Source organism: Pinus tabuliformis, chromosome 5_1 (genome assembly GCF_031772625.1).
Source record: "Pinus tabuliformis cultivar Carrire ecotype Pingquan chromosome 5_1, CPIR1, whole genome shotgun sequence".
Lineage (NCBI taxonomy): Eukaryota > Viridiplantae > Streptophyta > Pinopsida > Pinales > Pinaceae > Pinus > Pinus tabuliformis.
This window is the reverse complement of record NC_142305.1, coordinates 377,328,632-377,342,125: the sequence shown is the minus strand read 5'-3', so window position 1 is coordinate 377,342,125 and position 13,494 is coordinate 377,328,632.

Below are 13,494 nucleotides of genomic sequence, written 5' to 3'. Positions count from 1 at the left end.
TATATCTTGATGAGAGTGACTATTCATATGTTCATGATAAGATTTATATAACTAAGATGACCTAATTTTTAATAAGTTGTCCTCTATTTTGGAAACTATTCGTGAAGTCAACAAATATATCTTGATGAGAGTAACTATTCATATGTTCATGATAAGATTTATATACCTAAGATGACCTGATTTCTAATAGGTTGTCCTCTATTTTGGAAACTATCCACGAAGTCATAAAGTATATCTTGATGGGGTGACTCTTCATATATTAGGTAGATGTATCATTTGTGTGCTCCCTTAAATATAAAGTTTTAAAATAAAATTAAAAAAAAAAATTATATCAAACCAATTTAATGATTTTCAATATTTATAAAAATCAAAATTACAATAATTTCAATTAATATTTAATATTTCAAGATTAAATTAAATCTTAATATATGTGATATATAGCTTTATATATAATATTTTTCGTTTGTGTGTAGATATATAGTAATTTCTTTTTTGTTACGTTTAAAAAGAGTAAGGAGACTATAGAAAATTTAAAAATAATAAAATTCAATTTATTATATTGTAATTTTGTTTTTATTAAAAAAATTACAATAATTTTTTAGATAAAAGAAAATCATAATATACTTATCATATTAAAATATATAACATATCAGTAGTAGTAATTATAAATCCATTTTACCTTTAAAAATGATCTTAAAAATTAAAATAATAATTTTGTAACCATATTTAGATTTAATTAATAAGCATATAGAAACTTTAATACATACAATCAACTTACAATATAACACTATTTTTAACCATGGATATTCACTTCCATTCTATAATAGATGTTATTCACTTGTAAATAAGATTTATTACAATAACATACGCCAATACTATAGCTCATAAATATCACATGCCAAAAAACCATCTCTCATTTCACAATCAAAGTATTTTATAAATATTTTATTTGAATTTAACTTGGTAACATTTTCCAATTAAATCTAAAAGTAATATATATATATATATATATATATATATATATATATATATATATATATATTATAATTACTTTTGAGATATATTTAAACCCTCAATCACATTAATATGTATAAGATAAAAATAATAGCTATAAACTAAGATCCATGTTACCATACAAATGAAAATAATAATTTGTAACCATATTTAAATTTCATTAATAAGCACATAAAAATTTAATACCTGTGATATAATAAGATTTTTAACTATGGATATTAACTCCCACTTTACCATGGATATTATTAACTCGTAAATAGGATTTCTTACAATACCATGGGCCAATATCATGGCCCATCTAAAAGACATTCCGAAAAACCATCTCTCATTTCACTCAGAGTATTTTATAATTTTTTTTATAATTTTTTATTACATTTCTTGCATGGAGAGACACAAAGTAGCCCAATATGGAAGAGGTGTTGTAATGTCCTCTTATGTTATGCTATCTAAACATTCTGACTCAATCAAATTACGTAAAAATACAAACTAAAATAAAAATAAAAAATAAAAATGCTAATAATTATGAATAACTGAACTATCCTAAATCCATCTTAATTGAATCTAATATTTCCTCAAGTTTTGTTCTCAAAAAAGAGTTTTTCACCTTCAGCAATTTTATCCCTCTCATGGAAAAATTTAGGGGCTAAGATTTGCCCATGGGCTAATTTTCTATACTTTTTCCATTTTTTTGTAAAAATGATTCGCCCAATCTTTATAGAATGAAATTATTTTATCCTAAAAATCCCCAAAAAATTATATATAGACTTTATAAAAATATTATAAATTTGAATATTTTGACAAAAATATCTTCAAACATTTTATAGATTTCATATCATGGACTAGTGGGATTCGCCAAGGTTTCTAAACTTTAAGATAAATTTCCATCCTTAAAATTTTCCCTCCTCTCAATACTGGATAGACCTTGAGTTAAGATAGATCTAAATTGATTTTATTAAAATATAATTCCATTCACAATTATTCTTACTTTGAAATCCAAATTGTGACAAATTATTACTTTTATGTGGAAAGCATAACAATATTAGTAGTTTAAAATGTTGACATAACATGTCCTTAACTTACATATGAATATTATATAAGACATGATATAATTGGCAATTAAAGATTTATGGATTTTCCTTATGGATTTAAGAGGAATTTGTCAAAAATAATACCATACTTTTCATTTCATTATAAAAGGAATTGTTATTCTTATTATTGTCTTTGATTTAGCTGTAGTACAAGATATTAGTAGGGAGGAGAGAGTTGGAGAATCTAGTTCTAGGATGATTTTGGCCTTTTCATGAAGATCTTTCATCTTAGTTTTAACCCTTAGAGTCTTTCATTGAGGTCCAAGTATGGGTAATATTGCTTAACCTCCCTTCACAATACTAGAGTGATGTTTCTCGGAAGGTAATAATAATGATTTAAGCATATTTATCATCAAGTCTCCATAATTATGTGCTTTGTTTCCAACGCCTAAGTTGGTATTGGTATATATACTTATTTATGTGAAGTAGTTCTTAAGAAAATTATGTTGAGTTATAGGACATAGTTTAGACATAATTTTATTGAATTATGAAAATGTAGCATTCCTCTAGAAACAATGTTTTAAGTATAGGGGTGTGGGATCATATTTCTTTAAGGCTTTAATTGACAACCATAAACAATGAAAAAAAAAACACTCTACTACTACCGGAAAGGTTCCATAAATATGATTAACCATTGGGATAGGTTCCAACCATTGAGATGATACATCTTAGTATTCACAAGAAAAGTGAACCCATGTTTTTATGAAAATCTCATATCTTATATGTTGAGAATCATCTTGAAAACAAAGATATTTTCGTGGCTCACGATATAATAAAAATATTCCTTTAGTTTTAATAATGGTAGTATCTTTGGAAATGGTAGGAAAACACATAAACCATATAATTTCGAGGTGGAAAAGAATTAAGTTTCACACTAATATAGTTAGGTTAAAAAATGCAAGGTTTCGAGGTGGATTAGACAAGTGTATCCTTCCTTTGCAAACAATGTCTTGAGCATCGGCTTGTAACTTACACTTGTAAACAAAATAAAACACTCTACTTATGAAAAGGGTCAATGTGGTTGTTTAACAATTGGATTGATCCAACCTAGTCTTGTAGGAAAATAAATGCTCACATCCCAACTACTAAAAGTCAAGTTGAAGATAACGATATTAATGTGGCTCAATATGCCAGAATTAGATTTACTTTTGAAAGGGTATGAAAACACATGAGTTACTTAATTCAATGTTGGTAAATAAATCTATATCAAGGAAATAAGGTTTTCACCGTTACAATATAGGTCAAAAATACATTTTTGTAAAGTTCCACTAACCATTTAAAAGTTGAAACTATTTTTTTACAATTTTTTATAATTAACAGATAATATCAATTTGTAAACATCAAGATATCAACATTTCCAAGGCCGACATTCCCATATATACAATGACATGTTAACAAGTTTTAATTTTTCCATCTCCCAAAAATGTCAATATAGCCATGTATGAAGTTCGATATAGTGATGTATGAAGGTTGATGTATGGGCATATGAAAGGATTTCTATCCTACTCACAAGCCCATACAACCAAATACCATTTCACGTCAACGCATATCATATACTTATGGAGGTTAGTATTTGCTTCCCAGGGAAGTACTCAAAAATATAATAATAGATATGGATTGTAATAATTTGAACACAATTTAGATGGGAAATATTACAGGGATCTAGCTACTAGATTGTTCATTTTCTATAATGTTTTATGGAGTTAGAGAGCCATACATAAATTAGTGTAAGTAATGTAATGATGCATGGTAAGGAATATTATTATTTTATTAAGTATTGCCTTAGAAATGCATTTTTTTCTTATGGAATAGTACATTGTGTTATCCTACTTCAAGGTTTTGATATATATTGATCGTATTCTTGTAGGTGTATTATTATGTTTATTTTCTAAAAATTAAAGGTTGTTTCTTTTAGGTTATATTTTCAGAGAAGGTTGGAATTAAAATTAATTTCATAAATATTATGGGTATAATTTCAAGAAACTGCTTATAAATCTAGAATCCTATCAAAAGAGTACCTATCTTAAAGAAAAAACTTCTAAATGGAGTTTGAGAAGTGGAAATGTCATGAATTTAAAATATGTCATTTTAAGTTTTTTTTTTTTTTTGTTGTTGCAATGATCATGCAAATTCTATATAAGATATACTTTGAGGGATTAATTAGACTTCATTAAAACATGTTCCAATAGATGTAGGGTGGGTGTGACATTTCATAATTGTATCTATAATAGAAAATTAGATAATTACAATGAAATTTAATGGTCTTTTTAATTTAATTGCCTCAAGGAAAGATAAGTGAATTGATTTCAAACCCTAGCTCTATTTTTGAGCTATGCAAAGTGGGATATATTTTACTAGAAAAGATCATGGTCCTAGTGTGTGTGTGGTAAGAAACAATTAGGACAGTCACATAGTTACCTGATGGGGATGATTATATCTACTATCACTATAACCACTAGGTGCATCATGCCACCACTAATGGGGATATGGATTAATCACGGGATTGAAATAAAGTCCTCATAATATTTTACATAATAATTCACGTAATCTTTTTTACGAAAGGGGCTATGGTTTTAGTATTAATGTATACATAAAATGGATAAAAATTCAATATTAATAATATTGGAGACTTTTTCTACATATATAACTAAGGGTGGACTGTGAAATCCAGTTGATGAACTTAAATTTGAAGAGATTGAGGAACTATTAGATGAAGATATTTAGATATGTGGTATCATGTTGGGAAAAAGGATAAAGAAAGAATCAAGGGTTTATTTTCATGTGAAAAATGTATTTTACCAATTTGTGGACGCATTTACTAAGTTATTGTTTCTATAAACCGTAGAATCCAACCTAATTTCATCTTAACTTGACTAAAATATTGCAAGCACCCATAAACAATGCTCAAAGTAAGTAAGTTATGTTAAACATGTTCAATGTTTTTTAAAATTTCAAGTTCAACATGGATAAATTTGTATTGCATTCTTATTTTCATGCCATATATCGATATAATTGGATGGAATCAATTGGTATTATTAAAATTAAATTAAAAAAAAAAAAAAAAAAAAAAAAAAAAAAAAAAAAAAATGGTAAAAGAAAAAGAATATCACACTACATGATATATATTTGGGAAACAAGGAGGGCCAAAAGATCCACATGTAGATGTATTTATTTGGAAAACAATTACAAATGATTAGTACAAAATTGAATCATCAAGATGATTCCAAAGATAAATTAATAGAAGATCATATATAAGCACCTAAAGAACAATGTTAATGAAACTCTTGTTAAAGAGTCCAAGCAAGACTAATCAAGAGCTAGGATTTTTTGAAATCACCACCCACATCACTCAACAAAATATTAATATGAAGGAACATGTGTGAGCATCATCAAGGTTATTATGGAAGAGCATGGCAACAAAAGGACAAAAAGACTAGAGACACTTGGAGGCATAACAACACTACATGGGGGCCTCATCATAGCATAAAAAGTTTGAACCACATTCCAAGGCAATGTGATAAGCAAGCAACTGGATTCCATGTTCCAATATCACTAGAATGGATGGGTACTAGTTGCTTGGTACTTCATCATTACATCGCTTAGCCACTCATATTATATGGCTTCATGAAATCATTTGAGAATGAAACATGCAAAATGGGATGGAATATACTATATGTATATGTAATGAGGCATGGTGAAGAATATAGCATTGCTCTAAGAGTGCTTTACTTATTTAAGGAATAATATATAGTGTTACCTTGTTTGATGCATATTATGTTTATTGTTTGTGTGGATTATTAGATTTATTTGTTGAAGGTTAAGGGTTTCTTTCATATTTTATATTTTAAAATGTTAAATACCTAAATAATTTTGAAAATATAATAAATAAATCCTTTAATGTTTTGTAAATAATCCCAATAATCCAAACACAAGAATAAATACAATAGATATCCCGAATCCTTTAGATAAGCTAATACTATATATTATTACTTAAAGAAAGAACACACTCCTCAAATAATGCTTGATACAAGAACGATATTATTCCCCATACTCCAGTACATACACTAGTTATGCAATGTTCTCTATCTCCTAAAAATAAACTTCAAATAGTTACTATATATTCTAAGAACCTTACACCATGTTTAAATTATCCCTATACAGATCTATTATTATTTAGTTTGGTAACTCCTAAAATACCTCCGCTCTAAATATTGTAGAATATTGATAAGTTCTTATTTATACCATGTAAAGCTCTATGCAATCTCAAAGTTTTTCATTTGAAAGTCACATCACTAACTAGTGGTGTAGAAAAGATTTTTTTTACTGTTATGAATTGTAAAACCAACCAAAATGATAATGCATGGCTACAAGTTAGCTCGAAAATTTATAATATATCAATGAAAATTTATAATATGACCATAAATAACTAGTCGTATGTGTTGAAGATAATGGAGAATATCCTAGAATAGGCAGAGTTGGTTCACATAACCTCAGGATATGAATTAGTTTCTATTTCTTATGATGTTGTTCTAACTTCCCTAAAACGATGATTTTTATTTAATGTGTAATGTGCATGAATAATGTAGAGCATTTTGTAGAGCCAGACTCTCCTGGTTCAGACTCTCTTTCATAGAGCTGACCAATGGGTTTTATTTCTTTAATACAAAAATTGCCATTTTTATCACGGTATCAGAGCATCAGAGCTGAGGAACATGTACGCTATCTGGTGGGTATGACTAAACCAAAATCGTCGTAGGTTTTAAGTGGATAAGTTTGACGATAACCTAGTGCAATTCTCCCAGATTTTATTTTTCGACAGTTGCAGGTTTTTAGTGTACATCTGCGACAGTCTCAGATATTAGGTGAATATCTACGACAATCTCAGATATTGGGCATACATCTGCGATGACGTCTCGGATATTAGGTGTACATCTACAACACGTCTCATAAAATTAATGTACATCTGCGATGATCGTGTAATCAACAAAAAGGCTCCGAGAGAAGGCTGCATCTTGGAGAAGGTTGTAGAGGATGACAACAAAATGTTTTCTGGATGTTGTGGAGGAAGCCATGGTGATCAGCAGGTGTGTTGTGAGATCAGACAACATTGAAGATCAGTGATGTGTCTCTGTCACAGATCTGGAGTAAAATCTAACATCTTCTATTACCTGTCAATTTTTTTTTTTTTCTAAATCGCCAAGATGAATAACAACATGTTTGAAGCATTCTTGAATGGGCATAACAAGCTCGATGGTTCCAATTATGCAAATTGAAAATTCAAGATGCAGACTTTGCTAGACGTGCAAAGTGCTTGGACAATTGCGAATGGGGATGAGCCGAGGCTCGTGGCTGGATCAACATTGATCCCATATTGGGAGAGGCGAGAAGGTAAAGCAAGGACGTTGTTGAAGATGTCAGTGAAAGACTGCATCGTACCACACATTAGAGATTGTAAGACAACTAATGAGATCTAGGGAATTCTAAAGGAGTTGTATGAGATCAAGAATTCAGATCGTCTTCTATTCTTAAAGAGTAAGATCCTATCCGTAAAGATGGTGGAGAATGAAACAATTTCTTCATTCGTAGCAAGGATCAAGGATCTAAAGAACAAATTAGCAGGCATTGGTCATACAATTGATGATACAAATCTTGTGACTATTACAATGAATGGTGTCACTTATGATTACCAAATGTTTATCACTGGGATAAATGCAAGAGAGAAGATCCTGAAATTGGAAGAGCTGACAGGAATACTGATGCAGGAAGAAGAAAGAAGATTGACTCTGAAGCCCCAGAGTGTTGATCTTGCATTAATGGCGAAGAAAAACTTTTTCAAAGGGAAAGGAAGTCCACAATAGCAAAACGGAGCAAACTCACACAAAAGACCGAATCAAACCCAAGGTATGCATCCGAATAGAAACTACTCTGAAACTAAATGATTTTATTGTGGAAAAATGGGTTATATTGCCAGGGAGTGCAAGAAGAAGAAATATCACGAAGAACAGCAGAAGCAGAAAAGAAATGCAGTTCATCTCGCGAATGACAATCAGCCACCCCACCACTCAGGAGATTAGGTAGGAAAGCTCTAATGCATGCAAGATATAGGGAAAATGCTTTTGTAACTAGTATGATGAATGTGGTTGAACCATCTAGTTATAAGGAAGCAAATGAATGTAGTGAATGGAAAACAACCATGGAATAGGAATATGATTCAATAATAAAAAATAACACTTCAGAATTGGTTGAACTTCCTAGAGGAAAACAAACCATAGGTTGTAAATGGTTATATAAACTGAAAATTAATGCAGATGGAACCATAGAGAAACTAAAAGCTAGGTTGGTAGCAAAGAGGTATTCACAAAAAGAAGAGATAGACTATGAAAAAACCTTCGCCCCTGTAGCTAAATTGAATACTAGCAGAATGTTAATCACTTTAGCTACTAAGAAACGTTGGATGATGCACCAACTAGATGTAAAGTTTGCATTTTTGAATGGACAACTAAAAGAAAAGGTTTATCTAGAGAAATTGGAAGGGTTTGTCCAGAAAGGAAAAGAACATTTAGTCTGCAGAAGAAAGCACTTTATGGACTAAACCAAGCTCCCAAGTTTTGGTATGAGAAGATTGATTCATTTTTTCTGCACGCTGGCTATAATAGAAGTAAAAATGACCCTAATATTTACACCATGAAAGATGAACAAGGGTGCGTAGTGTTGATTTCGTTATATGTAGAGGATTTGATCATTACAGGTGATGCTACATGTCTAATTGATGAAATCAAGCAATATATGTCACAGGTGTTTGAAACGAAACACCTCGGTGAACTCAAATATTGTTTAGGTCTTGAGATATGGAGAGATTCATGTCAAACATTTCTATCCCAAGCAAAGTATGTCAAAGGCCTGTTAGAAAAGTTTAGGATGGATTAATGTAAGCTGCCTGTAGTGGTACCATTGCAATAGAACATGAAATTGCATGTGAGGATGGCTCAAAATTGGCAGAAACAACACTTTACAGACAACTGATTAGGAGTCTAACCTAACTAACCGCCACTAGACGTGATTTGGCTTATGCAGTCAGTGTGCTAAGTTAATTTATGTCTAAGCCACTTCAGAGCCATTGGAATGCAACAAAAAGTGTTTTGAGGTATCTACAAGGTACTGTAGATTATGGTATTATTTACACCGACTCTTCTGATTTTAGATTGGCAAGATTTGCAGATTTAGATTGGGCTAGAAATGTAGATGATCGGAGATCTATAACAGGTTATGCATTCAGCATTGGATCTGGGGTGATCACATGGAGCAGCAAGAAGTAGAACACAGTCTCCTTGTTCTCAATGGATGTAGAGTATCAAGCTATGTGTGCAGCAACATGCGAGTTAGTTTGGTTATGGAGACTTCTCTAGGATGTTGGGGAAGAACAGATAGACGCAACAACAATTAGATGCGATAATCAGAGTTCAATCAAACTTGTCAATAATCCGGTGTTTCACGAAAGCACTAAACATATTGGTACACAATTCCACTTTGTCAGGGAGAAAGTGCAATCAAAAGAAATCCATTTGGAATATTGTAATACATGTGATAATGTTGCAGACATTTTCAAGCCTCTTGGAAAAGTTAAGTTTCAAATGTTTAAGGAGATGTTAGGAATATTTGTGAACCCATTCTCCATTAAGTGGGAGTGCTCAAGATTATTGAGAATATCCTAGAATAGGTAGAGCTGGTTCACATAACCTCATGATAGGAATTAGTTTCTATTTCTTAGGATGTTGTTCTAACTTCCCTAAAACCATGATTTATATTTAATATGTAATGTGCATGAACAAGGTAGAGCGTTCTCTAGAGCTAGACAACTCTCTTGGTTCAGACTGTCTTTCATAGAGCTGACCAGTGGGTTTTATTTCTTTAATACAAACATTGTCATTTTTATCAGTATGAACATTATTGTTAAGCCTTGCTAGTACAACCATGAAATTTCTCCTTTATTGGGCTTCTACTCATGACCATATGAGACAGTATTCTGGGAAGATCTGTGGAACTCCCGACAAAACAAGGGTTGCAACAAGTTTAAACAACATATTCTACGTATTTCCCATGATAACCTTGCTTCTAGCTGCTTATCTCGGCATCAATGGTGTCTTGATCACAGATTTTCCTGAAAATCCCCCTGTTATATTCATATACAACGGGCCAAACATACACCAAAGTATTTTGGGATCCTACATCTGGAACAAAACTGAAAGCGCTTGAATCCAATTCTACACTGCGGATGATTCTCCAGGCAACGAACATTTCCTGGCTGGTAGCCATCCATCGCATCTTCATGGTTACAGCTTTTACGTGGTAGGTCAAGGTTTCGGGAACTAAAATTGATCCACTTAAATTTAATGTAGTCAATTCCCCAAAGCGCAATGCCATAGGTGTTCGAGTGAACGGATGGACTGCTATTACATTACATTCAAAGCTGGCAATCTAAGTATATTGCTTCTGCACTTCAATTCATGTCTAAGTTTGTATATTGCTTCCGCATATCACTAGCAGTTCACAACTTTATCGTGTTGAAAATTTAATGGAGGGAGTATTGTTGTCACGGTTTGCATAGGACTCTTGTTCATCCACTGACACTTGGACAATCACGATCATTTGGTGTGGGAATTGAAAATAAACGGTCTACGTTATTTGGCAACATTGGAGTATCCTCCTCCAGAACTCCCCAGGTGCTAAAGAAAGAAAATGACATGAACTTGATCATGTTAATGATCTGGCAGGCAAATGGTTTCCAAAATAAGTAGTCCCACAGGGATTTAAACTCGTTACGTTTCTCCTTTTTCGGAAAAAGAAGAGTCGTTACGCTCTGTTTCTCCTTCTATTCGTGGGTTACATAAAGTTTAGGATAGTTACATATTATTCTTCTGTTGGTTCCATAAACTGTATTATGAGTAAGAGGATTGCAGGTTAAAGTTGATACAAACTTGAAGCAAGTCTCCGTAGTCTTTTATCTCATTTAATTGAAAAATATTATCTTGACGAATTTTAATGCCAAAATTTAAAGTTAGTTTTTAAATATCTTTTGTTCGTTGACATAATAGAAAGGTTAGATTTGCTTAAAACATGGAAGATACAGAACATTTCTCCAAAATCTCGTGCATGAATGGGAACAAAGCCAGGTATTTCAATCTTCATGACAAGATTTCTGTACATGTGACCACCCAATTACCTAATTTATAATAGGTTGTCTTTTATTTGGAAACTATCCGCAAAGTCAACAAATAAATTGTGCTGAGAGGAACTGTTCTTAAATTAGGTAGACGTCTCATTTGTGTAAACTTTAAGATATATGTGGTTGAAAAAAAAAAAGAGAGTGAAAATTGTGATTAACTAATATTTATTTTTATGTTTTGTAATAAAATATTTTCATGTGATGTAATAAAATAATGTTAACATTTTACAAAATGTTAAATTTAATGGAGAATATTGTATTATTGGAAAGAGTTTGTATATATGTTGTAGAGTGTTTTTAGATAGGATTAGTTCTTATTTTTTAGGAGTCATTCCAATCTCTTTAAATTGATGTAACTTATATATTTATGATTTCATGACTAAATGAATATAGCGTCCTCTGCTTTAGGTAGTCCCGTGCAGCTTGCTCACATGTGAGCTGCTAGCTTCAGATTTTATGTTTCAACTCCCATATTTTAACATGGTATCAGAGTTGGTGAGCCATAGTGGCTGAATTGAGTGCCTTTGTGGCTAGTGTGCCTTAGTGACTGAACTGAGTGCAAATGTTGTTGGTGTGCCTTAGTGATTGAATTGAATGCCTTTGTGGCTGGTGTGCCTTAGTGCTTGATTTGAGTGCCTTTGTGGCTGGAGTGCCTTGGTGGCATATTTGAAGGCTTTAGTGGCTAGAGTGCCATTGTGGTTTGAGTGCCTTAGTGGCACATTCGAGGGCCTCATTGGCTAGAGTTCCTTGGTGGCATATTCAAGGGCCTTAGCAACAACAATGTAGCCTTGGTGGCTGGATAGCCTTAGTGGCTCATTAATTTGAGAGCCCTGATGACTAGTTGTAGCGGAGCCTTGGTGGCTCTAGCTAATTTTTTTTTCTATGTGTAAATTTGCTGTAGTGTGAGTTTTTACCCTATTTTCCACACTTTCATATCCTTTCCTTAGAGCGACCTTTCACAACACATTGTAAAAGCGCATGTCCAATAGTTAAAAAACGTGTTGGCACCAAGTGACAGTGATTAGCTAGGTTGATCAAGGTGGATCGAGCCTTGATTAGTCTTGGGATTGTGGATTGTGTGGAACGACTTCAATCTAGGTCTCTTTACATCATAGATGCCAACAACATTAAGATAACTATTGAGATCTAGTTAAGGATCAGATCAGATCCGAGTCTTGGAGATCACCTTTGATATTGCCCCTATTGGTACACTTTTTTTCCTATTTTTTTAAATCACCTATTTATCTTTACTGTTGGCTAGATCAACTCTTAGAGAATGAGGATTTAGAGGTAGATCCCTAGATCGATCTGGTCACAATGAATAACCATATGGCAGAAGCGTACTAAATGAGAGCGACAATCTCAACTGGACGAATTATTCAAGTTGGAAATTCAAATTGCAGACATTACTTGGTGGCAGAGTGCATGGGGGATTGCAAATGGGGATGAAATGAAGCTGACTCCAACAGGAGGTGGATTGGTAGAAAGGGGATAAAAAGATGAAAGTGTTGTTGAAATTATCAGTGAAAGATTGTATTATCCCTCACACCATAGAGTGAAAATCCACAAATGATATATGGGTAACTCTTAAGGATTTGTACGAGATAAAGAGTACAAATCAATCATTATATCTGAATAGCAAGATCGTCTCCATTAGAATGGAGGAGAATGAATTAGTTGCTACATTCATCTCTTTGATCAAAGACGTTAGAGATAAGATGGGTGATATATGGGAGAAAGTGGCAAACACTGATCTACTCATGATTACCATGAATGGTATGAATGATGATTATCATATGTTCATTACAGGCTTGAACACGAGGGAGAAATTCCCCAATTTTGAAGAATTGACACGGATCTTGATGCAAGAAGAGGAGAGGTGGATAAATTTGAAACCCCAGAATTCAGATCTCGCATTGATGGCAAATAAAAAGCCCTTCAGAGGGAAACCGGATGCAGTACAAAAAAGTGGTGGTACAACCCTAGAGAAAACCACCTCAAGGTTTGTCTTCAACCATAATAGATTCAAGAATCAAGTGTTTTTATTGTGGTAAATCTGGGAACGTAGCTAAACACTATTATAAAAAGAGGGTCGATGAAGCGAGACACAAACAAAAGAAACACACAGGGCACTTTGATGACGAAGACCAGAATCATGAACTCAAATTG